Genomic DNA, 20035 nt, shown 5'->3' on the forward strand with positions numbered 1-20035 from the left:
TGGGCAAAGTCCTAGGGTGGAGGTAGAAGACCAACTATATCCCATCTTGGCATCCTCAGGTTCTTATAGAAATGGACATTTATGTTGACCTCCCCTCCTCCATTGACATCTTCACCAATGATGGTGAACTGTTTGAACAGGAGATACTCTACAAGTATCTTCCCAACACTTGCTTCCAATGTGGAGCTAAATCTCACTTTGTGAGGAACTGCCTTATCAAATTTCCCCCGACCCCGCAGGAATCGACACCAAAAAAAGAAAAACAGGGTAAAGAAGGAGAAACTGAGGGCTTCACCACAGTAACCCATGCTAGAGGTAAAACAACTTCTCATAATAATGATAAGGGAAGGGACAAACAAAAGGAAAAAGGCAAGGACTGGCAGCCTAATCGGTTTGTTGTACTGGCCCCCTTGACTGGCTTTGATGAGAATGACTTTCAAAAGTCAGAAGTATCCAAAACAGATGTTGAAGAATCATTGCCCACCGACTTGGAATCTCAGGTCAACAAAATGGATGCCGACATGATCATTGATATGAACCTGGCCTTCCCTCTGCCTGACATCGCCAATAAGGAAAATGTCCCCCCTTCCCCTCCCCCCCCCCCCCCCCCCCCCCCCCCCCCGACACCAATGGACATCCAGAAAGATAACAAAAGGGCTCATGATCAAGCCTTGCAAAATTTGACCAAGTCCCCACCTGGGAAATCCGAAAAGGACAAAAAATAGCATAAATGAAAGTTCTTAATTGGAACATAAAGGGGCTAACCGACCCCTGCAAGTCTCGCAAAATCAAAGCATGGGTTGTGGATAATCCAATCGACATCATCACACTCCAATGTCAATGGAGATGATCTAGTAAGGCGCCTAAAGGAAGTATCTACCTCCCTCAGATGGTTTACCTCCTCTCACTCTCGGGGGAGGCATTGCTTTAGGTATCCCTGTTGGGTGGCTCCCTCAGAATCCTAGGGTGCTAGGGGGGGGAGCACTGGGTAGCAGTCCCCAGCTATGCCCTATTTCTAGCCACTTTAGTCTCGGTTTATGCAGCAGGTTCGTCAGCACAAAGAACTCAAATGTAGTTTGATCTCTCTATTTTAAAGGGGGACATCTTCTCGTTGGGGACTTCAATATGGTCGAAAACCCGCGTGACAGATTCCTAGGTAAAGGCATGGTCATCAATGGTGGAGAGAAGGTGGTCCGGGACAAGATGAAGGACCTCTTAGAGCTGTGGGAAAGTGGAGAGACATGAGTTTTCTCATGGCAGAACTATTCCAGAGGGAGTCTGGCTAGAAAAGCAAGACTGGACCGCTGCTATGTATCTCTTCCGTTGTCTAACTCCTTCAATAGAATCAAGAGTAGAATCAACAGATCACTACCCAGTGACCACTGTCATCGACCAAAAAGCGAACAAGATTAGGAACCAGTGGTTCCACATAGACCCTTCCTTGTTCCACCTCCCCATTGTTCAAGCTGCAATGGAAAGAATATGGACATATAACTTTGCTAGAGCAGAGACCAGCAGCAACTTGGTCTTCAACCGTCAAGGAGACTCAGAGCTGTCTGTCAAAATTTTGCAAGGAAATCTCTCAAATACGTCGATCTCGTAGGGATCTTATCTACAACTCGTTCCTTCTCTTAGAAGCAGGGCCACCCAGAGCAAGTCTACTCGGTCCTCAATAACTGACCTACAAGCCAAACTCAAAAATGAAGAAGACATTGCCTCCAAACATTCATCCATCTTCTTTAGAGAATAGTGGGCAGGAAAAATTGACAAGCCCTCTAAGCAGATGTTCAAAATCCTTAACAAAAAGCAAATCCATGAGTCCTCCCCGCTGTTTGTGGCATCCGATGCCTCCATCCAAAATGAAACTTAAAATCTTGAGTTCACTCGGACCCACTTCAAAGCATTGTTCAGTCCCAAGGAAATTATCTCCCCTCAAGTGACTCAAGCTAGAGAAGAAATTTGGAAATTTAGATAGAAGGTGATCCCTCGAGAAGACAGTTTCCGAGCTGATCTCCCCTTTTCAATTTCGGAAATCAAGGCTGCAGTCGAGTCACTGGCTCTTAACAAATCTCCTGGCATAGACGGCCTACCGTTGGAGTTTTTCCAAATGTTTAAAGACACCCTTGCCCCCTACCTCTTGAAAGTTTGGGACGAAGCTTTTAGGTACCAGGCTCTCCCGTTCTCTGTCAACATGGGGATCAAACTTTTGCATAAGAAAGTTGCCAAGGAAAACCTGTCTAATTGGAGACCTCTCACGATGCTCAACACCTACTATAAATTTTTTGCCAAAGTGGTTGCTCTTCGGATAACCCCCATCCTTATGAAATGGATTTGTTCAGAACAAGAAGGCTTTATAAAAGAAAGGAGGTTCATTGAGGCAGTCATTGCTCTCTGGGAAGGAATCAAATATGCTGAAGACTTGGGTTTGGATTATGTATTCATCAATTGACTTTGACAAAGCTTATGACCACCTCGAATAGTCCTTTATCTTACTTAGGCTGGAAAAGATGGGCTTTGGAAAGGGGTTGATCCGATATGTAACCACTTTTTTTGCACATGCTAGAGCGAGATTCTCTCCTAATGGAGCTCTATCTGAATACTTTGCGCTCAATAGGTCTATTAGACAGGGCTGCCCCTTGACCCCCCTTCTGTTTGCTGTTAGTGCAGATGGCCTCAACTGCCTGGTCAAATGGAAGATGGCATAGGGTATTATTAAAGGTATTCCCTTGCCAAACAGTGACAACCAACAATGTCTTTCTCAATTTGTTGATGACACAAATGCCTTGCTAAGCAACAATGATAACTCGCTGCTAGAATTCTGGTCGGCAATGGAAATCTTTTGCTCTACTTGTGGTTCTTGAATCAATCACAACAAGAAAGGGATCAGATCCTCTCAGTCCCTGCTGCCGGGTTGGATTCTCAATCAAGGATGCTCTATTATTAAAGAGGGTGAAGTCTTTAGGCTGCTAGGCATCCCCTTTGGATTCAAGGTCTCCCTAAGACAAACCTGGGATTGGGTGCTAGAATGTTTCAGGGCCAAGTTGCTGGAAAGATGGAAAGGCTTCAAGGGCTCACTAGCTGGAAGAGTCATTGTAATTAATCATTTTCTTTCAACTTATATTTTGTTTTTTCTCATTTGCTAGCATCCTCTTGACTCTCATCTGAGTGTCATAAGCAAATACTACGGGAGCTTCCTTTGGGGAGGTGATCCGTTTAAGAAAGCTACAGCCAAAGTACGGTGGGATATTTGTTGTCTTCCTGTTGTAAAAGGGGGCCTAGGAGTGAAAAAAATCAAACAAGTGGGTAGATAAAATCACTGTCAAACTCCTCATCCGTGCCCTAGAAGATACCAGTCAAGAATGGATGCTCCTCTTGTTTAGGAAAATAAATAACTTTGCTCTGGCTAGCTAGAAGCCATGGCAGAAATGAGTTGGATCACTATTTTTTTTGGGCCCTTTCCCCATCGAGGCTAAAGGGTCAGACCTATTGGTATCTCTGTGGCCTGGAATAGGGCAAGGACTAATCTATCTATCTTTTGGGGGAATAACATAGCTAATGCATTACGGCAATATGGCTCCATTTGGTGGCCTCTCTCCCCCCTACCTCCTATCTCTAACACTCAGATAAGGATGGCACTTCGATGTCATAACAAAGGTATTACCACTTGGGGTGTTCTTTGGAAGCTCTCTCTTAAAATATTGTGTCCCACTCACTGCCTTTGGTTGGAAAGGTGGGTTCAAACTCTAACACCCACAATTGGTGCTAGGTGACACCACCCCCTCACTACATAGCACTTTAAACAAATGTTCTAACGTCAGTCTAAACAGGAGGCAATGGATTTTCAAATTCAAAAAGATCTGGGACGCTTCAATTCAACCAAAAAAATCAGTCCTCCTGTGTCTCATTCTCCACAAAGCCATTTGGACAGGGGAGAAAAGTCTCAAGGCATGCCTATCCACAGGAATCTGTCTCATATGCAATGTAGAAGTGGAGTCCATTTCTCATTTATTTCTAAAATGTCCTTAGTCTACTTCATTCTATCCCCATTAACTGTTGTGCTCAAACAACCTGTGTCTTGGAGACAACTTCTACTAGGCGACTCTGTCGGTGTTCTGCCTGCTTTTGGAACTGCACTAGGGTAAATTTTTTATGGATTATCTAGAAATTGAGAAACTGTCATGTGTTTAATGTGGCTTACCGGGCTCCTAGCCTGAAAGTGTTGTTTGTGGACTTCAATCTACAGGTGTTCAAAACTAAAGTCAATGAAGCCAACCTTTACTATCTAAGGAAGTGGATCATCAAGGATGCAAAAAAAGCTCACCTATTTTTGGAGGCAGAGGATCTAAAGCTCCCCATTAATAAAAAGAAGTTAGCTGAAATCAAGAATATGCTAGCTGCGAACCTAGAATCCTCCCGTGCGGCTTTTGAGGTCATTTTCAAAGCCAAAAGCTTCATTGAGAAGATTCAAGGAATGATCGACTCTCTTAAGGACTGATGACTGTTAAGATGTTTATGTTCAGCTTGTTCGGCCTTAGCTGTTTTGGATCTAGTTAAAAGAACTTTATGAATCTGTTTTGTAAAGGGAGAGTCTCCCTGGTATGGGCATGGTCTCGAACATGGAATACTGGTGTCTCATGGTGCACATATTGCTACACTGTAATTTTGTCCCGTTTCTCCTGTTAATATAACTTTCACCGCTTTGTTGGAAAAAAAAGAAAGTAACTTCAGCTTGTGTCCACCCTCTAGCCTTGCCTACAACTAGCAGTCTAGCACAACAACTCGCTTTTCAAGCAGGCATAACCTCGGTCCTCCTATACTCTCATAATCTGTAGGTAGGCTGTGTTGTGTGTGTCTCAAATTTCAATTACAAGTGTGCCTTTTGGGAAAGAGGTCCCCTAACTTGCAAAGTGGACGGGCACGTCGTGCGTCGGGCATGCACCTACTACACTACATGTGATTAATCTTTTAGTTCAAGACAAGTTACAACTAAGCTATATCTGAATCCATGGCGACACAGTGCAGTGAAAGGAACAGTCAAAAAAATACATGAGATTGAGAGCACGTACAAAGTTTAATTAGCCTTGCTAATCCCGTCGAAGTCGATATTATCCAAGTGGAAACCGATCTGAAATGTCCATCGTGTACGGAATTCCTTAATCCCTTGTATCCGAAGCGATTATGGGTAGAATTTCGTTCGACCGTAATCGATTTTGAGAAATAACGTCACTTTGAACTCCCCTTGAGATGCTTTATAAAATTTCTGATTTTCTGCCGATAATACACAGAGAATGTATGTGGTGAATGTACTTGCCGACCGTGTCAGGAATCCGAGCTTCACCGAAGCTTTACCACCACTACATGGTAGCTCAATGCCTGCAACAGTACCTACAAGTGTGTACCAATCGTATATACCTATAGGTCCTTGTACTCATGTAGTCCCTACCCCTCCCATTGTTTCATCTACCTATGCTCCACAACCACAACACCCAAGCTCTTATTTCCATGGGACCATAACGGCTAGCCTTAGCATGTCACATCCGACGTCTGCTATGCCTAGGCCACACGTATGAACTTTGGACCGCCACATGGCACAACACCGTACGAAACGTACCAGTATGCTATGGACCGCATAGTACCAATGAATGCTCTACTTTTAGAGTAAAATTCAATGGAAACTGCAATGCCTGTGGGAGGCATGGTCATGAAGCTAAGGATTGCATAGTATTTAAGCGCGTGATGGCCAATAGACCAACCTTAGCATGGACAGACACACCTCGAGTGCTTGCATTGATGCCAGATCCACCTCTTGAACAAACGTCACAACACATGGTCCCTAGGGCCCAAAATGTTGTTCAAACAACACCCTTACCATCTCCAGTACTAGGACCGCAACCACCACATCCGAGAATCGCTTCTGTGAATCAAGTGGGTTGTGAGTCATCTATTGCTTGTTTGGAAGGCTGTGAGGAAGATATAGACCCTAATATTGCCTATGGGATGGATGCACTTGAAGAAAGTCCACAATACTACATGGAGGACTATTGGGGACAAGTTAAACATGTCTATCAAGTAGCTGCTCTTGCTGTAAGAGGCCAAAATATAATTATGCTGCTAAGAGACCACCTCTTCAATGCTATGAGTGTGGAGGTCCACATCGTGTGGCGGAGTGTCCTATTAGGCTACAAAAGAACACCACACTAATGCAAACCAATCAAGTGAGCATGTCTACAATGTCGATACTCATGTGTAATCGATGTGGCATAGATCATTTGATTGCTCAATGTCCAAAGAATCCATATGCACCAAAGATCACGCCATTAAACTTGATTGAGGTTACCGAGGAGCCATTACAAAGTACACATGTGGTACCATTAAACATACTCACACGATCGATGCTCCAAAAACAAAAATTATATTCTTGAGAAAAGAGACACAGCATCAATTACCCAATCTCAGAAAAAGAAGAAAACATGAAGGAAGAGAACGCAAAAAGCAACGAAGTCAGAGACTCTAGTTCAAAGACCAATATAGGGACTCGTGACAATCCCGTATATATGAACGATGCTGAAGAGGATTCTGATTCAGGTGAAACCATGGAGACCAAAACGACCACTAAGATAGAAACCAACAAGGAAGATCTTCATGAGCCACAATGGTCAGGATCCAAGAAGAAGATAGGAACTTCTCCAAACCCTACAAAGGAGATCGAGCGAGTCAAGCAATTAAGGAGTTTGGTAGATGGTACCCAAAAGGGATCTAGAACCAGCACCTAGGTAGATCCAGATTATAAACACCGTGTTCCCTACACAACAACAACCTCACCAAGTCCATAGACCCTTAGCCATACCTAGTGTCATCCAAGAAGAAAGTGACTTAAAGTCATGGGAAAGTGGGCGTACTCACTTCTTGATGGAAAGAATGTTTACAGAGGGACTACCTGATCCTATCAAAGAAATGGAGATCCCATCTTCCCACATCAAGGGACTGAAGCCCAAAAGGTGCCATTAAAGATTGCCAAATTGATGGATTTCATGTCTTCAGAAGTTAGAACCACCATCATGTCCAAACTATATAAATACCCTGAGCTAGTCTCAGTTCTTCGAGCCTTCCTCAATGGAGAACCAAAGTTTGGGCTACCACAATTTGCACGGATGGATGGAGCTGGGGAGATGCCAATAGAGGAGGAACACTTAGATCCACAACCCAACCTAGATGAGAACCTTGTGGTAGAAATACATGTTAACAAGTTGGGACAATACTTTGAGGGTGATGAATCCAATGCGACCATACCAATCACTACTAAGGGATTAACTGTGAAGGGAATCCTTGATGGTGGCACTGGGGTTAGCATTGTGACTAAAATTTGCTGGGAAACTATGGGAAGACCTCACCTTGCGACCACAACCATAGTAGTGAAGATGGCCAATGGGTCTATTGTTAAACCTATTGGGATGCTAGAAGATCTCAAGATCAAGGTCTTTGGCCATAAAATAAGAATTACCTTTCTTTTTATGGATTTCTCCAAGCACACTATGGCATCGGAGATGATCTTAGGACGTCCTTTCATGAGGGAAGCAAAAATGGTGCATGAGTGGTCTAAAAACCATGTCTACTTGCAGTTCCAAGATTCTGTCATTCAAGTGCATCTTGTAACTGGTTGAGCACATCCCCTAGGAAACATGTTTATAATTGATCATAGATCTGGCACATAGTTCACTCGGCCCCATTGCGGTATTGTTACACGTGTAAAGCGGACATTGATGTTGGGAAAGATTCTCGTTATATGGATGTACTGCTTGGGATCACCGAGTCGGACAATGTGGATTGGGTCCACTTAGCGGTGTTGGGAAACAAGAAAACTAAAACACCTCTATAGTAATGTCACCCAAGAGCGTTGAAAGAGAACTACAAGACACAAAAACTTTGCCAAATCCTTTTGAAACACCACAAGTCCAATAGGAGTTGACCCTTGGGAATTTACTAGCCGTCGTCCACCCAAGAGACTATGTCACATAGGAGCAAAACCCTGTCAAAGCACGAATTTATAGCACACGCCGACCAATGCAGATGAAGACAAGAGCCTCTCCTTTCACAATCAAGCATCACAAACCCATAACTTCAATATCAATTCCACAATTCATAGATACATGCCCTCCAAATCTGTCTACACACAATTTGTCACTAAACTACCATAGCCATAACCCTACAGAGAACTAGTCGTAACCTGAAGAGCACAACTCCAATTGGGGCACTTTAAAGCTTGAGATAAATCTTGAAAAATGACTGGTGAGAAATATTAAGATGACCAAAATTGATTCCATACGCCGCCATGAGAAAAATTGACACAAACAGAAAGCTCTCCCAGCACGACTACACGTAGAGAAGGCTAGTCGGGGCAAAAATCTGCATCCAAAAGCACCAAGGAGACACAACGAGCTAAAACCTGCAAATTTCTGATGTTTGGATGAAATTTTTTTAATTTTGTACATGAGTTTTAGTTATATACAAGGCTCACTTCAAAAAACTCACTCACGGGCACTTACAGTAGCCCGACAGCTGTCACTAGACTAGCGACTTGTAGTGCATGTACATGTGCTTGCTAAAGCAAGATAAAAACCTCACAAAACCAAAGCCCACACACCCTTTTGACATCGGGCGTCATGTCCATATGTACAAATTTACAAAAAACGGGGTGTCAGAAATGCGCCCAACATAGTTTGCCACACCCCAGCCTGCTAGATCATTCATGATCAGCAGCACAAAAGAGATACTGTAAACCACATGAGGGAGTCTTCACTTCATCTTCATAATTAGAAACATGACCAGAAAATTCTTCAAAAGAAGGCTCATCCTCAATCACAGTCATCAACCTAGCAATATACTTCTTCAACCTGTAGCCATTCACACGTGCTTTATGTGGGGTACCATCCAAGTCAGCAAGCTGATATGTGCCATTTGGAAACCTGTTTAAGACCAAGAAAGGACCTTGCCACTTGATTTGAAATTTATTTTGAAAAGTGCTATCAAGCTTACTATTGTAACGAAGCACCTTGTCACCCTTCTTGATGTCCTTGTTCTTTACCTTCTCATTTGCCTTTGCTTGATTCTTCTTCAAGACTTGCTCATAATGCTCAAAAGCTAACACCCTATCCAATTGTACACATTGCAAATATAAAAGTCTTTCCTTGAATGCATCATTGGGCTCTTCTTCAAGCTTTAGCATCATCTTCAAGGCTGGTATCTCCACCTCAACAGGAAGTAAAGCCTCTTTGTCAAAAACTAGATGGAAGGGAGAAAAACCAGTACCTGATTTGATGGCAGTCCTATAAGCCCATAGAGCACAAGGTAGCTCTAAATCCCAAGTCTTCACATTGTTTCTTGTCATCTTTGTAAGCATCCTTATGAGCTCTCCATTAAATCTTTCATTCATGCCATTGCATTGGGGATAATATGGAGTAGTAAACCTGCGATGCACATGAAGCTTTTCACATAGATAATCCACCAACTCTCCCATGAAACCTGGACCCTTGTCAGAAAGAAACTCCAATGGCATGCCAAATTTGCAATAAATATCTTCATATATGAATAAGGAAACATCTTTACTCGTGATGTGCTTAACAGCTTTGGCTTCGGCCCACCTGGATAGATAGTCAACAGCAGTAAGTATGTAACATTTGCCTCTAGCTATCATAGGTAGAGAACCTATTGCATCAATACCCCACTTCTCAAACACATCATAAGCCACAATGGTGCCTCTAATTTCTGATTTGAGAACCCTATTTGCCATGCTTTGACACTCTTTACAAGACTTGCACCAATGATGAACATCACATTGAACACTTGGCCACACATAACCCTCCTGCAAGAAGTGATCTTTGAAGCAAAGTGACCACCACAAGAACCCTCATGATTCTCCTCTAAAATTTTGTAAATTTCCTCTTTCCAAGGCACTTTTCTCATCACAAGATCAGCCCCCTTCATATACAAGGCATCACCAAGTAGCACATACCTTTTGGCACGATGTAGGAAGGCGTACTTTTTTTACTTCTCCAACTCTGATGGAAGCATACCTGTTTGTAGAAACTATTCCTCCCTCTCTAAAGCTTCCCTTCCCAAATAAAGAGGAGAATCAGCCCTTATCACATACAATTGCCCAATTGAAGCTTGCGCTGCACCATGTGCTTCTTCATTTTGAGACCTGTCCACATGCCTTAAACTCCAAGCTTCAAAATGCTTAAGCAGATTCTTCACTTGAAAACACATATTTTTCAGCCTTGGATTCTTACTTTGCCACACCCCAAGTACTTGCTTAACCACCAAAAGAGCATCGCCTCTTACCCTCACACGACGGATGCCAAGCTCAAGGCAAAGGTTGAGACCTTTCTCCAAAGTAGCATACTCAGCTTCATTGTTGCTTTGTGTTGTAAGCTTCAAACTCCTTTTAGTTACCAAAGCACCTTGAGGATCATAGATTACCACACCTCCTGAAGCTTCACCATGCGCTTTCCTGTAAGAGCCATCAAAAAACAATAGATAGGCATTGTCTATGTCAGGAGCTTCCATGTGTTGCTTCTTCACTGCATCCTCCTTAAGAAGAAGAGGGCTTTCCTTATAGGTAAGCAAATCAGCCAATGTAGCCCTTGTACTCTCCTCAACAAGAAAAAAGAATTGGAATTCCTGTAGCTCCACAATCAACTTCATGAGCCTCTTTGACAAAGTAGGGCTATTCACCAATTAAGGTAGAAGAGTGTAGCTAGTGAGGAATGTGAATGGTCTAGGGAGAAGGTAGTGCCTAAACCTTCTACATGCATAAATCACGCTTACCATAATGAGCTCCACCTCAGTATAGCCTCTTTCCACCTCTAGCTTCACCTTGCTAGCACAATAGATAGGCTTCATGTAGTGAGAATTGTTACCTCGTTGAAGAAGCATAGCTCCAATAGCATCCTCACCTACTGATGGATTCACATAAAACTCCTTATCCAAATTAGGAGCTTGCATAGCAGGAAGAGAACCAAGAACCTCTTTGATACCTTGAAAAACCTCTTCACATTCATTTGTCCATTGTAGAGGATCCAACCTTGCTACTTGTTGTAGAGGATAAAGAAGTTGAGAGGACAAAGGAATGAACCTTGCCATATACTTCACCTTTTGAATAAAAGTAGAAAGTTGCTTTGTATCTTTAGGTGATGGGAGGAGCACCAAAGCCTTCACTTTGTCAGGATCCGCTTCAATCCCATTCTCTGAGATCATATGCCCCAAAAACTTCACTCTTGGTTGAGCAAGATGACACTTCTTTGGGTTGAGTTGACCTCCACTTTCATCATATTGCTTCAATGCCATCCCAAGCTTTGCACAATGATCCTTTCTAGAGCTATAAACACAAAAGTCATCAATAAGATCCTTCACAAACTTGCCAAGAAAGGGAGAGAACACCTTGTTGACGAGCTTTTGATACCACGCACAGCCATTCATAAGACCAAAAGGAAGCACACAATAACAAAAACATTCCCATGGCGTGATAAATGTGGTCTTATTTCGATCTTCCAAAGCCAAGGTGAGCTGAAAATATCCAGAGAATCCATCACATACGCTATACCTCTCATGCCGTGCAATAGAATCAAGTATGTCATCTATGAAAGGAACGGGGTAAGGATCGCTCTTCATGGCTGCATTTAGAGGCTTAAAATCAACACATATCCTCCACTTTCCATCCTTCTTGGGTGTGACAACAATAGGACTCACCCATTCTGCAGTGTTCATAGGACATATGAAACCTGCTTCAAGAAGCTTGTCTACCTCTTCCTTTAAAGCATTAAGTTGTACCTGTCCCATTCTCCTTAGCTTTTGGCGTACGGGCTGAGCTCCTTCCTTGATTGGAATGTGGATTTCCTCTCCCTTAAAGCCTCTAATTTCCTCATAAGAAGTGATGAATAAATGGGGAAATTGTTGTATCATATGTAGGTACTCACCCTTCTCATGACTAGTCAAGTCAGGAGACAACATACCTTGTATCAACTCCTGTTTGACATTAGGTTGAACTTTGGGTTGCATCAGCTCTTCAATTTGCTCATAAGGACCAGAGATATCCTCATTCTCCATAAGGCCAAGAAATCTTCGTTTCTCATCATGCTCTTCTTTAAGAAACAAGGAGGAAACATCTAGATCGCTATCGCTGCTATCTTCCACTTCACTGCCATCGTCCCCATTGTCTTCTTCTTCACTGGAGTACTCTTCTTTATCACTTTTCTCATCAAAATCAGCATCCAAAGATTGCTTGCTATCCATGTCAAACCTTTTCTTATCACCCCTTCTATTGTAGAGAGTGATGGTACCATGTCCCCAATTCTGTATAGCTTTGGTTGCCTGTAACCATGGTCTTCCAAGGATAAGAGGAAAAGCACCAATACCCGCGGGCATAACATGGCAATTGACCAGCACTTTAACATCAAATACATCCACCTCCAAGTCCTTTACAACTCCCAAGCACCTTACCCTTGATTGGTTGGCAAGATTTATGCGAAAACCTAAATTCTTCACCATGTTGAGTCCCAACTTCGATACACAATCTTGAGTAATAACACATACCTGTGCACCTCCATCAATATAAGCCTCTCCAATGCACTTCCTCTTATGCCATGCATCCATAGTAGGGCATATATCAGGTATCTCATTCAAAGATAGGACTCTCACTGACCCCCTTGTAGGCTCCTTCTTAATGGGGTTGACTACGTGCTTCCATTGCCTCTTTAACTTGGGACACATCTCCATGAGTTGCCCAAAGGTAACATCAGCCTTTCTACCCACCAAATCAGCCCTTAAACTATAATTTGGTTTCCCTTCTCCCAAAGGAAATTCGGATGCATTGTAATGTTTCCTGGGCTTTCTCTTCTTCTTCTCTTTACCTGTACCTGTTTCAACTTGTTTCCCTCTTTTATGGCTGGGACTTGCATCACTCATGTCATGATCTCTTGTAACCCTCTTACCTACAGGCATGACCATAGCTCCCAAATCATCCTCTTTCTTCTCCAAACGGATTATGCTTACCACTTTTGTTTTGCCCTTCTCTTCTGCTGTCAATCCACTTGGTCTTGCTTCCCCTTTAATCTCAATACCATAATCTTGAGCTCGAGAAGGAATTTGTGGAGGAAGAGGAAACATGTCGCCACCCATTCTCTTTGGCTTGTCACATTGAGGGCTTTTATGACCCCATTCACCACAATTGTATCATTGAAACATATCCCCTCTTCCACCCATGCCTCTTCCTCTACCACCTATATAACCCTCATTGCTTCCATAACCACGTCCATATCCATAACTTTGACCTCTTCCACCTCCCATCATATGCACACTAAGATTCTTCATAAGACCTACAACCTCTTGCATCTTCTTGCGAAAGGCATTCACATCATGAGAAGCTTGTTGATCATAAGTTGGCTCCCTAATGAGGACCCTTGGTTGCTCTACCTCTTTCACTTCAAGCTTTGGCTCGACATTGATTCCAAGTTGATGAAGACGCTCTGCTTTCCACTCTTTATTCTTTGCAATTTCAACTGCTTCCTCAAAGGTCCTTGGTTGCTTAAGCTCTACCTTCAAGCGTAGGTTACTCCTCAAGCTTGCAAGAAACCTGTCCTTCTTCAACATGGCTGGAGGAATTTCAGCCCCCAAAGATGTACACCACTTTTCCCATAACGCATTGAATGCCTTGACAAAGTCTTCTATGGTTTGGCCTTCATCTTGTACTAAGCCTTGAACAGACTGCCATACCTTTTGTGGGTCTTCCACCTGTTGAAAGTGTGTAAGAAAAGCATGCCTTACCATTTCATAAGTCATAACTTGAGGAGGTTGGGCTGATTGTAGCTCCTTTTCGTAGCCTTCCAACCATTCCCTAGCATCTCCCTTCAAACAGAAGTAGAAGATTCGTAGTACCAACGTTGGGTCTTGCTTGTCAGCAAGTACGCAAGCAAACTCCATTCTCTCAATGAAAGCTTTGGAACTTTCATTTGATTTCCCACTAAACTCTGGAAAATTAAACGCCATGCCTTCAAAACCTGTAAACTGAAGGTAACTTGAAGCGATTCCTCGGTGGCGGGCACCAAAACACTGTTGGGAAACAAGCAAACTAAGACACCTCTATAGTGATGTCACCCAAGAGCGTTGAAAGAGAACTACAAGACACAAAAAACTTTTCCAAATCCTTTTGAAACACCACAAGTCCAATAGGAGTTGACCCTTGGGAATTTACTAGCCGTCGCCCACCCAAGAGACTATGTCACATAGGAGCAAAACCCTGTCAAAGCACGGATTTACAGCACACGCCGACCAATTCAGATGAATACAAGAGCCTCTCCTTTCACAATCAAGCATCACAAACCCATAACTTCAATATCAATTCCACAATTCATAGATACATGCCCTCCAAATCTGTCTACACACAATTTGTCACTAGGCTACCATAGCCATAACCTGCAGAGAACTAGTCGTAACCTGAAGAGCACAACTCCAATTGGGGCACTTTAAAGTTTGAGATAAAGCTTGAAAAATGACTGGCAAGAAAGCTTAAGATGACCAAAATTGATTCCATACGCCGCCATGAGAAAAATTGACACCAACAGAAAGCTGTCCCAGCACGACTACACGTAGAGAAGGCTAGTCGGGGCAAAAATCTGCAGCCAAAAGCACCAAGGAGACACAATGAGCTAAAACCTGAAAATTTCTGATGTTTTGCTGAACTTTTTTTAAGTTTGTACATGAGTTTTGGTTATATACAAGGCTCACTTCAAAAAACTCACTCAAGGGCACTTACAGTAAGTAGCCCGACAGCTGTCACTAGACTAGCGACTTGCAGTGCATGTACATGTGCTTGCTAAAGCAAGATAAAAACCTCACAAAACCAAAGCCCACACACCCTTTTGACATCGGGCGTCATGTCCATATGTACAAATTTACAAAAAACGGGGTGTCAAAAATGCGCCCAACAGCGGCAACCATAGACACTTAGGGAAACAAGGGGACAACCTGGGTAACACCTGAGGGGGATGAAATGCCACCACTCGTACCCTTAAATATGCTAGAAGCAATGCATATAGCTTCTGACAAGACTCATCCTCATATAACAAAGAAAACATACAAGTGGGTCCCTAAAGCTTCTTTAGCGACCATAGCTAGTGCTAAAAGATAGAAGCCTGGTAAGAGATGTCCCACTTGCCCCAAGAAATGTAAAGAAACGTTGCATTGGATTCCAAAAAAACTATTGGAAGCCCAAGGCTATATGAAGGAAATGATCAAATATGGGTGCCAAAACGTAAATTGTGTTCTTACATGTCACCTGACCCATGTGAGCCCAAACGAATTGACAAATCGTGGAAAGGAAAAAATCACAAAATGCTACACACCCACTCCAAAGCTAGTTTGGGTACCGAAGAAAGAACAATTTGTTCCACCTAGCTCAGGAAGGGGGGAGTCCCATGAAGCTTCTAGCTCCTCACATAATGCATCCATAGAGGTAAAAACTTCTCCACATCCTCCACCTACAATAGTGGACCTCCATGAAGCTACAAAGGAATCCACACCTCCCAGTGTTCAAGAATCACCTAATGAACCACTTCAAGTTCGATCCTGGGAGAGTACCTTACCACCCTTGCAACTCGACGAGGCACCTAAGGTAATAGAAGACTACTGGCAAAAATCCTCACCTATTACCAACTGTAACAATTGGTTTCAAAGGGTGACGAGCACATTTCAAACAGTATGACCTACCCAAGAAAGGGGGAAAGTCTTCATTCACATCAGTCTATTGAATTATTTCCCTCTTACCCTTCTTTCCCTAACCTCTCAATCACCAATCTTAGGGAATGTATATATAAAGCCTTATACTCATAGAAAAGAAAAAAAATTAAAGAGCAAGAGCAATTAGCAAACAAGTATGCACAATAAAAGTCAAAACATTGACCCAGACCTACACATTCACATCCGGTACACTAAAACAGAAACCTAAGTCATCAAACATCTTTGATCCTCATCACTTGAGTGATGGAGGGTAGGTAGGATTAGTACGATAGGAGTGTTTCTATTTTAGAGTTTAATGGTTAGCAAAGTTCTTTCTTCCCACTAATGTGCCTCCTTTGTGTTTCCTAGTGTGTACATGAACGTGTTGCAGTTGTTAGGATTTGAACCTTCATGGAATCTTTATCTCAACTCACTCTTCAAATCAAGCGCGATAATCAACACAAACAAGTGTTTCTTATCCATCAGCATTGCCCCTTATCTTTTTTGCATCCATGCTTGTCTGCTTTAATTGTGATTGGTAGCATAATATTCAACAAATTTTCTTAGTATCAAACATTGAATTCAATGTAATTTTTTGTCATAATCACTTGTCTCGATTTAAAAATCAAGCAGTCCAACTAAGCTAGTTTGACCAAGCTAGGCGTCAGAGATTTTCTCTTAATAGAATGGGGAATGCCTTCCTAATAATCAATGGTTACTTAGGTTCTTAATCCAATTAAGGCAACATTGTGTGAAATGTACTAGGGCTTTCTAGTGGGCTTAGTCCTTATTGACCTTCAGCTTAAGTATTAAAAAGGGAGTTTACTAATGTGATGAGCCTGGGGAGGGTAACAGTGTTATATGACCCCCCGAAGTTACAAAATTAAAATGCTAAAAACGAACAAACAAAAAATCAAAGTGCCAGAATGAAAAATCTTAAGCTGGAAGAGCAATCTCAAATTGATTTGGTACTTCACTCACATGTATCGCTTATGGTACTAGATCCCTAGAGGTTCCCAATGTGGGCGCTTTTCCTTGAAAAGCAAAAAACCCAAGGCATACAAAATAAGCACACACATCAAAATTGAATCAATGTGAAAAGACTTTGGGGGGTCAAAGAAAAGTAAATAAGTCAGGCGATGATTACATGAGAATTCGTTTTATTGTAGCTTAACTACAAGGTCTTCTAGGTATAGCCTTTGATCAGCCTTCAATCATGAAATACTTGGCTCTCGCGATTAACAACTTAATTGACCAGAGAAAATTGAGAAGCTTACCCATGGTATTAATAGTCGATCTTTAGTGCCTTTTGACCGTTAAATTAGCAACCCCATACTTGTTTAATTTTTTATCTTTACAATTGTTTATGCGTTTGATTATATTGCAATTTAATGTTTATTGTTGACAAATGGTTTATAATTTTGTTACCAATCAAATTGTCTGTTTACAATTGCATATGCTTTTTAATTGTATATGAGAATGCAATTACTGTGCCAATGTTGTTTGATTTTGCAGTGAAGACTAAGTACACTCATCTCAAAGGCTCTTCCACCTCGATGAACGAGCTTCAACTCGATAGCTTCTGAGGATGGAATCTACATTAGGAAGGGGGGCATGTTAACCCTCACGCACATTCCTATCACCTACGATAGACACCGTATTATTTATTTGGTAGAGTCAGGTACCGGGCTTGTCGGTCCAATAGGAAAAGGGTAGAGTGATTGCCGATCAGAGGTGCACTCTAACTAGAACATTCAAGGCCTAGTTGGCTAAGCATGGGCGCCCAAGTGTGAATGGGCGAGCTCATATAAAAGTCGCCTAAACCTAATAATCACTCATTCTTTCATTTGTGCAATTGTAGAGTGCTCTTGCTTCATCTCCATCTTCATCTTCTTCATTTCCTTGTGTGTGTGTGTGTGTATGTGTGTGTGTGTGTGTGTGTGTGTGTGTGTGTGTGTGTGTGTGTGAGAGAGAGAGAGAGAGAGAGAGAGTGTGTGATCAAGCATCGTGACGACGGCACGGTGGCAGCGAAGCGGTTGAGCGCGGCGCAGCGATGGCTCCTTCTTCTTCACGGCGAGGAATCCTCCACGAAGGCGAGCATAGGGCGGTGAGTGACACACCCTTTCTCCCTTGAGCTTTCTAGATTAGTTTAGTTGTGTGCTTGGAGCCATTTGTGGCTCCCACACACTGTATCGGCAAGTCCCTTGCATTGACACGTGCGACAGACACGCACAGGCGGTCCTCAGACAATCTGGATATGCTTGCAATCGCGTCGTGAGGATTTGAACTTGAACAAATACAGCAAGAAGCGATAAGAGCTCCTCCCACAGTTGGAAGTGCTCGCTATCACGTCGCTTGGGCAGGCTAGGTGAAATATCATGAAAGAGCATGTATGGGTTGATGACGAAAATGCAACATAAGATTAAAGAAGAGATGCGGAGGATGCTAAGTATGCAACGACGCGAACTGTTACCATATACATGTGGTAGTGATGTGTGTGAACACACTAGGACTGCCGGGGCATTTTTTTCCCTCTTTAGGAGGTTTTTTCCCCCGTGCATTGTATATACGCCCATCACTCTAGGACTATCTATCTTTCCATTGCACACTAAGTAACACACTCTCTATTGTGTGCCCTGAACTTCCTTCATCTTCTCCAAGCTGTGTATGTTTCTCTGCAACCCTAATTCCAGCAATTGGTATCAAAGCAGGTTACATCCTCTCGGGCTTAGTCGCCAGCTGCTCCACCATATGCCTACTCACTTTCTCCGGTTACAGTGAGGTTTGGCGAGCATTCGCAGGTCGACAAATATTTCGAGTAAGCTCTAGAGCTTAGTCTGCTCAGATTTCTGATTTGAGCTCATTTCGGCCTCCGTTTCCACTACAGGCAGGTCTGCATAGGCAATTTTGTCATTTTGTGCAAAATTTTTGTCAGTGCCGTTTTTTGCATAACATGTGCCTTACAATCTTCTATGGTTTGTGCTATATAGCACGTGTTGTTCCCACTCCGTTTCTCCTATTTTCAGGCAGTTTTCACATTAGGTCCAGCATTTACCATGGCAGACAACAACACAGATGTCTTCAAGATGTTTGCTGTTGAGGACAGGTTGGATGGGGACAATTATCCTATGTGGGATTATATGATGCAACATGTTCTTGTGTCAAAGGGCGTCTGGAATATTGTGCAGGGCATTGATGTACGTCCTGGTTCTAAGGATGTAGGCGATGTTGAGGATATTGTAGGTCTTGCTGCAAGGATTGTTGCTATTAGAGTTGTTTTGCCTACGAGACAGAACAAGCTCGTTGGGATGTAAAGGATGCGTAGTGTGCACTCCTTGCCGCACTGTCGAAGCAAGGGACTTGCCGATACACCGTGTGCGAGCCACAAATGGCTCCAAGCACACAACAAGCCTAAACTAGCAAGCTCAAGAGAGCAAAGGGTGTGTCACTCACCGCTCTACGCTCGCCTTCGTGGTGGATTTCTCGCCGCGATGAAGAAGAAGCTGCAGTCGTGCCGCGCTCAACCGCTTCGCCGCCGTCGTGCCTTCGTAATGCTCGATTGCACACACACTCTCCCTCTCTCTCACACACACATACACACACACACACAAGGAGGTGAAGAAGAAGAAGATGGAGATGGAGATGGAGCAAGAGCACTCTTCTATTGCACAAATGAGAGAATGAGTGAATTTTAGGTTTAGTTGACTTTTTTATGAGCTCACCCCATTCACACTTGGGCGCCCATGCTTAGCCAACTAATCCCTTGAATGTCCCAGTTAGAGTGCGCCTCTCATCGGCGATCACTCTTACCCTTTTCCTATTGGTCCGACAAGCCCAGTACCTGACTCTACCAAATACATAATACACGTCCGTCGTAGGTGATGGGGTGTCCGTGAGCCGTGAGGGTTAACATGCCCCCCTTCCTGATATAGATTCCGTCCTCGGAAGCTATTGAGTTGAAGCTCGTTCGTCGAGGTGGAAGAGGATTTGAGATGAATGTCCTTAGCCTTCTTCAGTCACTGCAAAATCAAACAACATTGGCACAGTAATTGCATTCTCATAAGTGATTAAAAAGCATATGCAGTTTTAGATAAACAAATTGATTGGCAAAAGAATTTCAAACAATTTGTCAGCAATGAACATTAAATTGCAATGTAATCAAATGCATAAACAGATGTAAAGGTAAAAAATTAAACAAGTCTGGGGTCGCTAATTTGACGGTCGAAAGGCACTAGAGATCGAATATTAATACCATGGGTAAGTTTCT

Source organism: Adiantum capillus-veneris, chromosome 9 (assembly GCF_014529385.1).
Source record: "Adiantum capillus-veneris isolate H3 chromosome 9, ASM1452938v2, whole genome shotgun sequence".
Lineage (NCBI taxonomy): Eukaryota > Viridiplantae > Streptophyta > Polypodiopsida > Polypodiales > Pteridaceae > Adiantum > Adiantum capillus-veneris.